A 14042-nucleotide genomic window follows, 5' to 3' on the forward strand; every position below is an offset into this window, starting at 1 on the left:
TGAACAGGTACCTAGGTACTGCCACCTGCAGTGTGTTTGTTTGAACAGGTACCTAGGTACTGCCACCTGCAGTGTGTTTGTTTGAACAGGTACCTAGGTACTGCCACCTGCAGTGTGTTTGTTTGAACAGGTACCTAGGTACTGCCACCTGCAGTGTGTTTGTTTGAACAGGTACCCACCTAGGTTTGTTTGAACAGGTACTGCCACCTGCAGTGTGTTTGTTTGAACAGGTACCTAGGTACTGCCACCTGCAGTGTGTTTGTTTGAACAGGTACCTAGGTACTGCCACCTGCAGTGTGTTTGTTTGAACAGGTACCTAGGCACTGCCACCTGTAGTGTGTTTGTTTGAACAGGTACCTAGGTACTGCCACCTGCAGTGTGTTTGTTTGAACAGGTATCTAGGTACTGCCACCTGCAGTGTGTTTGTTTGAACAGGTACCTAGGTACTGCCACCTGCAGTGTGTTTGTTTGAACAGGTACCTAGGTACTGCCACCTGCAGTGTGTTTGTTTGAACAGGTACCTAGGTACTGCCACCTGCAGTGTGTTTGTTTGACCTAGGTACTGCCACCTGCAGTGTGTTTGTTTGACCTAGGTACTGCCACCTGCAGTGTGTTTGTTTGAACGGGTACCTAGGTACTGCCACCTGCAGTGTGTTTGTTTGAACGGGTACCTAGGTACTGCCACCTGCAGTGTGTTTGTTTGAACGGGTACCTAGGTACTGCCACCTGCAGTGTGTTTGTTTGAACGGGTACCTAGGTACTGCCACCTGCAGTGTGTTTGTTTGAACGGGTACCTAGGTACTGCCACCTGCAGTGTGTTTGTTTGAACGGGTACCTAGGTACTGCCACCTGCAGTTATAGAATGTTTGCTCACAAGTATAATTCATTGGCTGATCCCTCCTGATGACACGGATGAAATCTTGTGATCCTTCCTTAACCCAAAGGAAGTCTCACCCGGTTGACTACTTCAAAATAGTGCAAGTCCTCAATGGCGCTGCCCATGCTAAAACTAGCTTTTGGACCCTAGTGTCCTCTATCATTCTCTATGCCCTTCTACTCGGAGCCACCAGCCAAACACGGAGAGGACACTATATTTAACATGTACAGTAACACTATGATATGTAACACTTTCAGTGACATATTTGACAGCTGTATGTGTTACAATATCTGAGAAACACTTCTGTCAGTTTATTGGAGGGACAAATACTGAGCCAACAGTTACTGACAGCGGCTCTATCTGGAGCCAGACAGTGGCCCTTTCCTGCAGTCAATGACCATTACACCTGTTTGGTGTAATGGGTGGAATGTTATTCATATATTTCGTAATTAAAAACAATGAAAATCTGTTGTTTCTATGTCAAATGGGTTTGTTACATTTCAGTTTTCTGTGATAAAATGTTATATTGGTATGTAAACTCAAAATGTCATATATTTCTACCGCTGTGGGGCGACGCACAATTGCGTTGTCTGGGTTAGGGAGGGTTTGGCCAGTAGGGATATTCTTCTCTCATCGTGCACCAGTGACTCCTGTGGGGGCCGGGCGCAGTGCATGCTAACCGCAGTACACGGTGTTTCCTCTGACACATTGGTGCGGCTGGCTTCCGGGTTGGATGCGTGCTGTGTTAAGAAGCAGCTTGGTTGGGTTGTGTTTCGGGGGACGCGTAACTTTCAACCTTCATCTCTCCTGAGCCCGTACGGGAGTTGAGTGACGAGACAAGATAGTAACTACTAACAATTGGATACCACAGAATAGCGAAAAATTATAATGTATTTCAACTCTGTATCTGACATGTCTTCTTTTTGTAAGGTGTATACTTTTGTTTCAAAGTAGACTTGTTTAAGACTACCAAGAAACACACTGTGTGACCCTGGTTCAGCCCAGTAAAAGGTTAAAGAGGCTGCTGTATATAGCAGTGATTGACAGGGGTTAGTTGTGTTGTGGACCAACCTGTGGTGTCCATGTGAGGTGGCAAAGTGTAAAGGCATTTAAATCAGAAACATCAGTAGACACCCCCGAAGTCAGCAGCAGGTTAACGCAGTCTGAGAGGGGGGGGGGGGAAGAAAGAGGGGGACAGGGGTAAGAGAGGCGGAGAGAGAAGTAACCATTGATTTCTCAGTGCTGTGCTCGCTCTGTCTTCTCCTTTACATGACATGATAATAGTAGGTTTAACAGTTAACCTTCAGTACTGTTTATATATCAATGATCCTTGAATGGCAGAACAATATCAAACATGACAGAAAGGCTTCAAATCTTAGCTGCAATAGGTAGTGTGTGCATGTGTGTGTGCGCGTGCGTGGTACGTGTGTGTATGAGCTCATTGTGTTCAAATACCCATACTAACATACTGTATACTACATACTTAATGAGTATATACTACACACTATATACTATTTGTTCATTTTAGTATACTGTAAACAAACAGGATCCTTTCAGTTGAGCGTACTCAGCGCTTCACCTTTTTTTTCCCGGAAGTAGATGTTGTTGCTATAAAACCTCTTGCTAGCTTGTTAGCATAACAAATGACATTATACGACTTCAGGTGTCTTCGTAAATTCAATCTGGAGTGCCAAAGTGCGCTCTGGACCTTCGTAAATTCAGAGCGCACACTGTACGTTCCTCTGGCCGAGGAGTAGGGTTGAGCCGAGCGTTCTGACCTCACAACTGCAATGAAGCACCTAAGCTAACTGGCTAATGTTTGCTAGCTACTTCCAGACACAAATGAGAGAACACCTCACTCTGACCATTTTACTTGCCCTAACAGAGGTTGTTAGCCCATTTTCTGAAGAATTGCATTACGGGCCCTAAAACTGAAATAGTGTGCACTGCTTGTATACTTTTGTATTTTGGCGAATTTAGTACGACATCCAGGAACTTTTGGTATACTAACTACATCCATACTATGACCAATAAGCATACTAACTATATCCATACTATGACCAATAAGCATACTAACTATATCCATCCTATGACCAATAAGCACACTAACTATATCCATAGTATGGCCAATAAGCACACTAACTATATCCATACTATGACCAATAAGCATACTAACTATATCCATACTATGACCAATAAGCATACTAACTATATCCATACTATGACCAATAAGCATACTAACTATATCCATACTATGACCAATAAGCATACTAACTATATCCATACTAACTATATCCATACTATGACCAATAAGCATACTAACTATATCCATACTATGACCAATAAGCATACTAACTATATCCATACTATAACCAATAAGCATACTAACTATATCCATACAATGACCAATAAGCATACTAACTATATCCATACTATGACCAATAAGCATACTAACTATATCCATACTATAACCAATAAGCACACTAACTATATCCATACTATGACCAATAAGCATACTAACTATATCCATACTATGACCAATAAGCACACTAACTATATCCATACTATGACCAATAAGCACAACTAATCTATATCCATACTAACTATATCCATAGTATGGCCAATAAGCACACTAACTATATCCATACTATGACCAATAAGCACACTAACTATATCCATACTAACTATATCCATACTATGACCAATAAGCATACTAACTATATCCATACTAACTATATCCATACTATGACCAATAAGCACACTAACTATATCCATACTATGACCAATAAGCACACTAACTATATCCATACTATGACCAATAAGCATACTAACTATATCCATAGTATGGCCAATAAGCACACTAACTATATCCATACTATGACCAATAAGCATACTAACTATATCCATAGTATGGCCAATAAGCACACTAACTATATCCATACTATGACCAATAAGCATACTAACTATATCCATACTAACTATATCCATACTATGACCAATAAGCACACTAACTATATCCATACTATGACCAATAAGCACACTAACTATATCCATACTATGACCAATAAGCATACTAACTATATCCATACTAACTATATCCATACTATGACCAATAAGCATACTAACTATATCCATACTAACTATATCCATACTATGACCAATAAGCACACTAACTATATCCATACTATGACCAATGAGCATACTAACTATATCCATACTATGACCAATAAGCACACTAACTATATCCATACTATGACCAATAAGCATACTAACTATATCCATACTATGACCAATAAGCACACTAACTATATCCATACTATGACCAATAAGCATACTAACTATATCCATACTATGACCAATAAGCACACTAACTATATCCATACTATGACCAATAAGCACACTAACTATATCCATACTATGACCAATAAGCATACTAACTATATCCATACTATGACCAATAAGACCATACTAACTATATCCATACTATGACCAATAAGCATACTAACTATATCCATACTATGACCAATAAGCATACTAACTATATCATGACCAATAAGCACACTAACTATATCCATACTATGACCAATAAGCATACTAACTATATCCATACTATGACCAATAAGCACACTAACTATATCCATACTATGACCAATAAGCACACTAACTATATCCATACTATGACCAATAAGCACACTAACTATATCCATACTATGACCAATAAGCACACTAACTATATCCATACTATGACCAATAAGCACACTAACTATATCCATACTATGACCAATAAGCACACTAACTATATCCATACTATGACCAATAAGCATACTAACTATATCCATACTATGACCAATAAGCACACTAACTATATCCATACTATGACCAATAAGCACACTAACTATATCCATACTATGACCAACTAAGCACACTAACTATATCCATACTATGACCAATAAGCACACTAACTATATCCATACTATGACCAATAAGCACACTAACTATATCCATACTATGACCAATAAGCATACTAACTATATCCATACTATGACCAATAAGCATACTAACTATATCCATACTATGACCAATAAGCATACTAACTATATCCATACTATGACCAATAAGCACACTAACTATATCCATACTATGACCAATAAGCATACTAACTATATCCATACTATGACCAATAAGCACACTAACTATATCCATACTATGACCAATAAGCACACTAACTATATCCATACTATGACCAATAAGCACACTAACTATATCCATACTATGACCAATAAGCACACTAACTATATCCATACTATGACCAATAAGCATACTAACTATATCCATACTATGACTAATAAGCACATAACTATATCATGACCAATAAGCATACTAACTATATCCATACTATGACCAATAAGCACACTAACTATATCCAATAAGCACACTAACTATATCCATACTATGACCAATAAGCATACTAACTATATCATACTACCAATAAGCACACTAACTATATCCATACTATGACCAATAAGCATACTAACTATATCCATAAGCATATGACCAATAAGCACACTAACTATATCCATACTATGACCAATAAGCATACTAACTATATCCATACTATGACCAATAAGCACACTAACTATATCCATACTATGACCAATAAGCATACTAACTATATCATGACCAATAAGCACACTAACTATATCCATACTATGACCAATAAGCACACTAACTATATCCAATAAGCACAACTATATCCATACTATGACCAATAAGCACACTAACTATATCATACTATGACCAATAAGCATACTAACTATATCCATACTATGACCAATAAGCACACTAACTATATCCATAAGCTAACTAACTATCATACCAATAAGCACACTAACTATATCCATACTATGACCAATAAGCATACTAACTATATCCATACTATGACCAATAAGCACACTAACTATATCCATACTATGACCAATAAGCACACTAACTATATCCATACTATGACCAATAAGCATACTAACTATATCCATACTATGACCAATAAGCACACTAACTATATCCATACTATGACCAATAAGCATACTAACTATATCCATGCTATGACCAATAAGCATACTAACTATATCCATACTATGACCAATAAGCACACTAACTATATCCATACTATGACCAATGAGCATACTAACTATATCCATACTATGACCAATAAGCACACTAACTATATCCATACTATGACCAATAAGCATACTAACTATATCCATACTATGACCAATAAGCATACTAACTATATCCATACTATGACCAATAAGCACACTAACTATATCCATACTATGACCAATAAGCATACTAACTATATCCATACTATGACCAATAAGCACACTAACTATATCCATACTATGACCAATAAGCATACTAACTATATCCATACTAACTATATCCATACTATGACCAATAAGCACACTAACTATATCCATACTATGACCAATAAGCACACTAACTATATCCATACTATGACCAATAAGCATACTAACTATACTATGACCAATAAGCATACTAACTATATCCATACTATGACCAATAAGCATACTAACTATATCCATACTATGACCAATAAGCATACTAACTATATCCATACTATGACCAATAAGCACACTAACTATATCCATACTATGACCAATAAGCATACTAACTATATGACCAATAAGCACACTAACTATATCCATACTATGACCAATGAGCATACTAACTATATCCATACTAACTATATCCATACTATGACCAGTAAGCATACTAACTATATCCATACTACCTATATCCATACTATGACCAATGAGCATACTAACTATATCCATACTATGACCAATAAGCACACTAACTATATCCATACTATGACCAATAAGCATACTAACTATATCCATACTAACCAATAAGCATACTAACTATATCCATACTAACTATATCCATACTATGACCAATAAGCATACTAACTATATCCATACTATGACCAATAAGCATACTAACTATATCCATGACCAACTATATCCATAACTATACCAATAAGCATATGACCAATAAGCATACTAACTATATCCATACTATGACCAATAAGCATACTAACTATATGACCATAAGCACACTAACTATATCCATACTATGACCAATAAGCATACTAACTATATCCATACTAACTATATCATACTAACTATATCCATACTATGACCAATAAGCACACTAACTATATCCATACTAACTATATCCATACTAACTATATCCATACTATGACCAATAAGCATACTAACTATATCCATACTAACCAATAAGCATACTAACTATATCCATACTAACTATATCCATACTATGACCAATAAGCATACTAACTATATCCATACTATGACCAATAAGCATACTAACTATATCCATACTATGACCAATAAGCATACTAACTATATCCATACTATGACCAATAAGCACACTAACTATATCCATACTAACTATATCCATACTATGACCAATAAGCATACTAACTATATCCATACTAACTATATCTATACTATGACCAATAAGCATACTAACTATATCCATACTATGACCAATAAGCACACTAACTATATCCATACTATGACCAATAAGCATACTAACTATATCCATACTATGACCAATAAGCACACTAACTATATCCATACTATGACCAATAAGCATACTAACTATATCTATACTATGACCAATAAGCATACTAACTATATCATGACCAATAAGCACACATACTATGACCAATAAGCACACTAACTATATCCATACTAACTATATCCATACTATGACCAATAAGCATACTAACTATATCCATACTATGACCAATAAGCATACTAACTATATCCATACTATGACCAATAAGCACACTAACTATATCATGACCAATAATCCACTAACTATATCCATACTAACTATATCCATACTATGACCAATAAGCATACTAACTATATCCATACTAACCAATAAGCATACTAACTATATCATGACCAATACTAACTATATCCATACTAACTATATCCATACTATGACCAATAAGCATACTAACTATATCCATACTAACCAATAAGCATACTAACTATATCCATACTATGACCAATAAGCATACTAACTATACTATGACCAATAAGCACACTAACTACTCATGACCAATAAGCATACTAACTATATCATACTAACCAATAAGCATACTAACTATATCCATACTATGACCAATAAGCATACTAACTATATCCATACTAACCAATAAGCACATACTAACTATATCCATACTATGACCAATAAGCATACTAACTATATCCATACTATGACCAATAAGCACACTAACTATATCCATACTAACTATACCAATAAGCATATCCACTAACTATATCCATACTATGACCAATAAGCATACTAACTATATCCCAATACACTAACTAATATCTATACTATGACCAATAAGCACACTAACTATATCCATACTATGACCAATAAGCATACTAACTATATCCATACTAACTATATCCATACTATGACCAATAAGCACACTAACTATATCCATACTAACTATATCCATACTAACTATATCCATACTATGACCAGTAAGCATACTAACTATATCCATACTAACTATATCCATACGATGACCAATAAGCATACTAACTATATCCATACTATGACCAATAAGCATACTAACTATATCCATACTATGACCAATAAGCATACTAACTATATCCATACTATGACCAATAAGCACCGTAACTATATCTATACTAACTATATCTATACTATGACCAATAAGCATACTAACTATATCCATAATATGACCAATAAGCACACTAACTATATCCATACTAACTATATCTATACTATGACCAATAAGCATACTAACTATATCCATACTATGACCAATAAGCACACTAACTATATCCATACTATGACCAGTAAGCACACTAACTATATCCATACTATGACCAATAAGCATACTAACTATATCATACTATGACCAATAAGCACACTAACTATATCCATACTATGACCAATAAGCATACTAACTATATCCATACTATGACCAATAAGCACACTAACTATATCCATACTATGACCAATAAGCACACTAACTATCATGACCAATAAGCAACTATATCCATACTCATGACCAATAAGCACACTAACTATATCCATACTATGACCAATAAGCACACTAACTATATCCATACTATGACCAATAAGCACACTAACTATATCCATACTCATGACCAATAAGCACACTAACTATATCCATACCAATAAGCACACTAACTATATCTATGACCAATAAGCACACTAACTATATCCATACTATGACCAATAAGCACACTAACTATATCCATACTATGACCAATAAGCACACTAACTATATCCATACTATGACCAATAAGCATACTAACTATATCCATACTAACCAATAAGCACACTAACTATGACCAATGAAGCATACTAACTATATCCATACTAACTATATCCATACTATGACCAATAAGCATACTAACTATATGACCAATAAGCATACTAACTATATCCATACTATGACCAATAAGCATACTAACTATATCCATACTATGACCAATAAGCACACTAACTATATCCATACTATGACCAATAAGCATACTAACTATATCCATACTAACTATATCCATACTATATCCATATGACCAATAAGCACTAACTATATCCATACTATGACCAATAAGCACACTAACTATATCCATACTATGACCAATAAGCATACTAACTATATACTAACTATACCATATGACCAATAAGCATACTAACTATATCCATACTAACCAATAAGCATCTAACTACTATGACCAATAAGCATACTAACTATATCCATACTAACCAATATCCATACTATGACCAATAAGCATACTAACTATATCCATACTAACTAATATCCATACTAACTATATCCATACTATGACCAATAAGCATACTAACTATATCATACTACCAATAAGCATACTAACTATATCCATACTATGACCAATAAGCACACTAACTATATCCATGACCAATAAGCATACTAACTATATCCATACTATGACTAATAAGCCACACTAACTATATCCATACTATGACCAATAAGCATACTAACTATATCCATACTATGACCAATAAGCACACTAACTATATCTGACCAATAAGCATACTAACTATATCCATACTATGACCAATAAGCATACTAACTATATCCATCATGACCAATAAGCATACTAACTATATCATACTATGACTAATAAGCATACTAACTATATCCATACTATGACCAATAAGCATACTAACTATATCCATACTATGACCAATAAGCACACTAACTATATCCATACTATGACCAATAAGCACACTAACTATATCCATACTAACTATATCCATACTAACTATATCCATACTAACTATATCCATACTATGACCAATAAGCATACTAACTATATCCATACTATGACCAATAAGCATACTAACTATATCCATACTAACCAATAAGCACATAACTATGACCAATAAGCATACTAACTATATCCATACTAACTATATCCATACTATGACCAATAAGCATACTAACTATATCCATACTATGACCAATAAGCATACTAACTATATCCATACTATGACCAATAAGCATACTAACTATATCCATACTAACTATATCAATACACACTAACTATATCCATACTATGACCAATAAGCATACTAACTATATCCATACTATGACCAATAAGCATACTAACTATATCCATACTATGACCAATAAGCACTAACTATATCCATACTATGACCAATAAGCATACTAACTATATCCATACTAACATATAAGCATACTAACTATATCCATACTATGACCAATAAGCACACTAACTATATCCATACTAACTATATCCATAACTATGACCAATAAGCATACTAACTATATCCATACTAACTGACCATATAACTATATCCATACTAACTATATCCATACTATGACCAATAAGCATACTAACTATATCCATACTATGACCAATAAGCATACTAACTATATCATACTAACTAATATCCATACTACTAACTATATCTATACTATGACCAATAAGCACACTAACTATATCCATACCAATAACTATATCCATACTAACTATATCCATACTATGACCAATAAGCATCCATACTAACTATATCATGACCAATAAGCATACTAACTATATCCATACTATGACCAATAAGCATACTAACTATATCCATACTATGACCAATAAGCATACTAACTATATCATCCATACTACACTATATCCATACTATGACCAATAAGCACTAACTATATCCATACTATGACCAATAAGCACACTAACTATATCCATACTATGACCAATAAGCACCTAACTATATCATGACCATACTAACTATATCCATACTATGACCAATAAGCATACTAACTATATCCATACTATGACCAATAAGCACACTAACTATATCCATACTATGACCAATAAGCACACTAACTATATCCATACTATGACCAATAAGCATACTAACTATATCCATACTATGACCAATAAGCACACTAACTATATCCATACTATGACCAATAAGCATACTAACTATATCATGACCAATAAGCACACTAACTATATCTATACTATGACCAATAAGCACACTAACTATATCCATACTATGACCAATAAGCACACTAACTATATCTATACTATGACCAATAAGCACACTAACTATATCATGACCAATAAGCACACTAACTACATCATGACCAATAAGCACACTAACTATATCCATACTATGACCAATAAGCATACTAACTATATCCATACTATGACCAATAAGCATACTAACTATATCATGACCAATAAGCATACTAACTATATCTATACTATGACCAATAAGCACACTAACTATATCCATACTATGACCAATAAGCACACTAACTATATCCATACTATGACCAATAAGCACACTAACTATATCCATACTATGACCAATAAGCATACTAACTATATCCATACTATGACCAATAAGCACACTAACTATATCATGACCAATAAGCATACTAACTATATCCATACTATGACCAATAAGCACACTAACTATATCCATACTACCAATAAGCACACTAACTATATCCATACTATGACCAATAAGCACACTAACTATATCCATACTATGACCAATAAGCACACTAACTATATCATGACCAATAAGCACACTAACTATATCATGCTATGACCAATAAGCACACTAACTACATCATGACCAATAAGCACACTAACTACATCATGACCAATAAGCACACTAACTATATCATGACCAATAAGCACACTAACTATATCCATACTATGACCAATAAGCACACTAACTATATCTATACTATGACCAATAAGCATACTAACTATATCCATACTATGACCAATAAGCACACTAACTATATCCATACTATGACCAATAAGCATACTAACTATATCCATACTATGACCAATAAGCACACTAACTACATCATGACCAATAAGCACACTAACTATATCCATACTATGACCAATAAGCACACTAACTATATCCACTAACTATGACCAATAAGCATACTAACTATATCCATACTATGACCAATAAGCATACTAACTATCATCCAATAAGCACACTAACTGACCAATAAGCACACTAACTATATCCATACTATGACCAATAAGCATACTAACTACATCATGACCAATAAACTATATCTATACTATGACCAATAAGCACACTAACTATATCCATACTATGACCAATAAGCATACTAACTATATCCATACTATGACCAATAAGCACACTAACTATATCATGACCAATAAGCACACTAACTATATCCATACTATGACCAATAAGCACACTAACTACATCATGACCAATAAGCACACTAACTATATCTATACTATGACCAATAAGCATACTAACTATATCCATACTATGACCAATAAGCACACTAACTATATCATGACCAATAAGCACACTAACTATATCTATACTATGACCAATAAGCACACTAACTATATCCATACTATGACCAATAAGCACACTAACTATCTATACTATGACCAATAAGCACACTAACTATATCCATACTATGACCAATAAGCATACTAACTATATCATACTAACTATAACTATATATGACCAATAAGCACACTAACTATATCCATACTATGACTATATACTATACATCATGACCAATAAGCACACTAACTATCATGACCAATACTAACTATATCCATACTATGACCAATAAGCACACTAACTATATCCATACTATGACCAATAAGCACACTAACTATATCCATACTATGACCAATAAGCATACTAACTATATCCATACTATGACCAATAAGCACACTAACTATATCCATACTATGACCAATAAGCACACTAACTATATCCATACTATGACCAATAAGCATACTAACTATATCCATACTATGACCAATAAGCATACTAACTATATCATGACCAATAAGACCAATATAGCATACTAACTATATCCATACTAACTATATCCATACTATGACCAATAAGCACACTAACTATATCTATACATGACCAATAAACTATATCCATACTATGACCAATAAGCACACTAACTATATCCATACTATGACCAATAAGCACACTACACTATATCCATACTATGACCAATAAGCACACTAACTATATCCATACTAACTATGACCAATAAGCACTAACTATATCCATACTATGACCAATAAGCATACTAACTATATCCCAATACACACTAACTATATCCATACTATGACCAATAAGCACACTAACTATATCCATACTATGACCAATAAGCATACTAACTATCATGACCAATAAGCTAACTATATCCATACTATGACCAATAAGCACACTAACTATATCCATACTATGACCAATAAGCACACTAACTATATCCATACTATGACCAATAAGCACACTAACTATACCAAATAAGCACACTAACTAACCAATAAGCATACTAACTATATCTATACTATGACCAATAAGCATACTAACTATATCATACTATGACCAATAAGCACACTAACTATATCTATCATGACCAATAAGCACACTAACTATATCTATACTATGACCAATAAGCACACTAACT

The 14042-nt window shown here is 34.2% G+C and overlaps 1 pseudogene; it reads right to left on the bottom strand.

Annotated features, from left to right (window-relative positions):
• The window catches only part of LOC115122399 (cortactin-binding protein 2-like), a 171573-nt pseudogene that overhangs the window by 14226 nt on the left and 143305 nt on the right, over positions 1-14042 (bottom strand).

Source organism: Oncorhynchus nerka, linkage group LG9a (assembly GCF_034236695.1).
Source record: "Oncorhynchus nerka isolate Pitt River linkage group LG9a, Oner_Uvic_2.0, whole genome shotgun sequence".
Lineage (NCBI taxonomy): Eukaryota > Metazoa > Chordata > Actinopteri > Salmoniformes > Salmonidae > Oncorhynchus > Oncorhynchus nerka.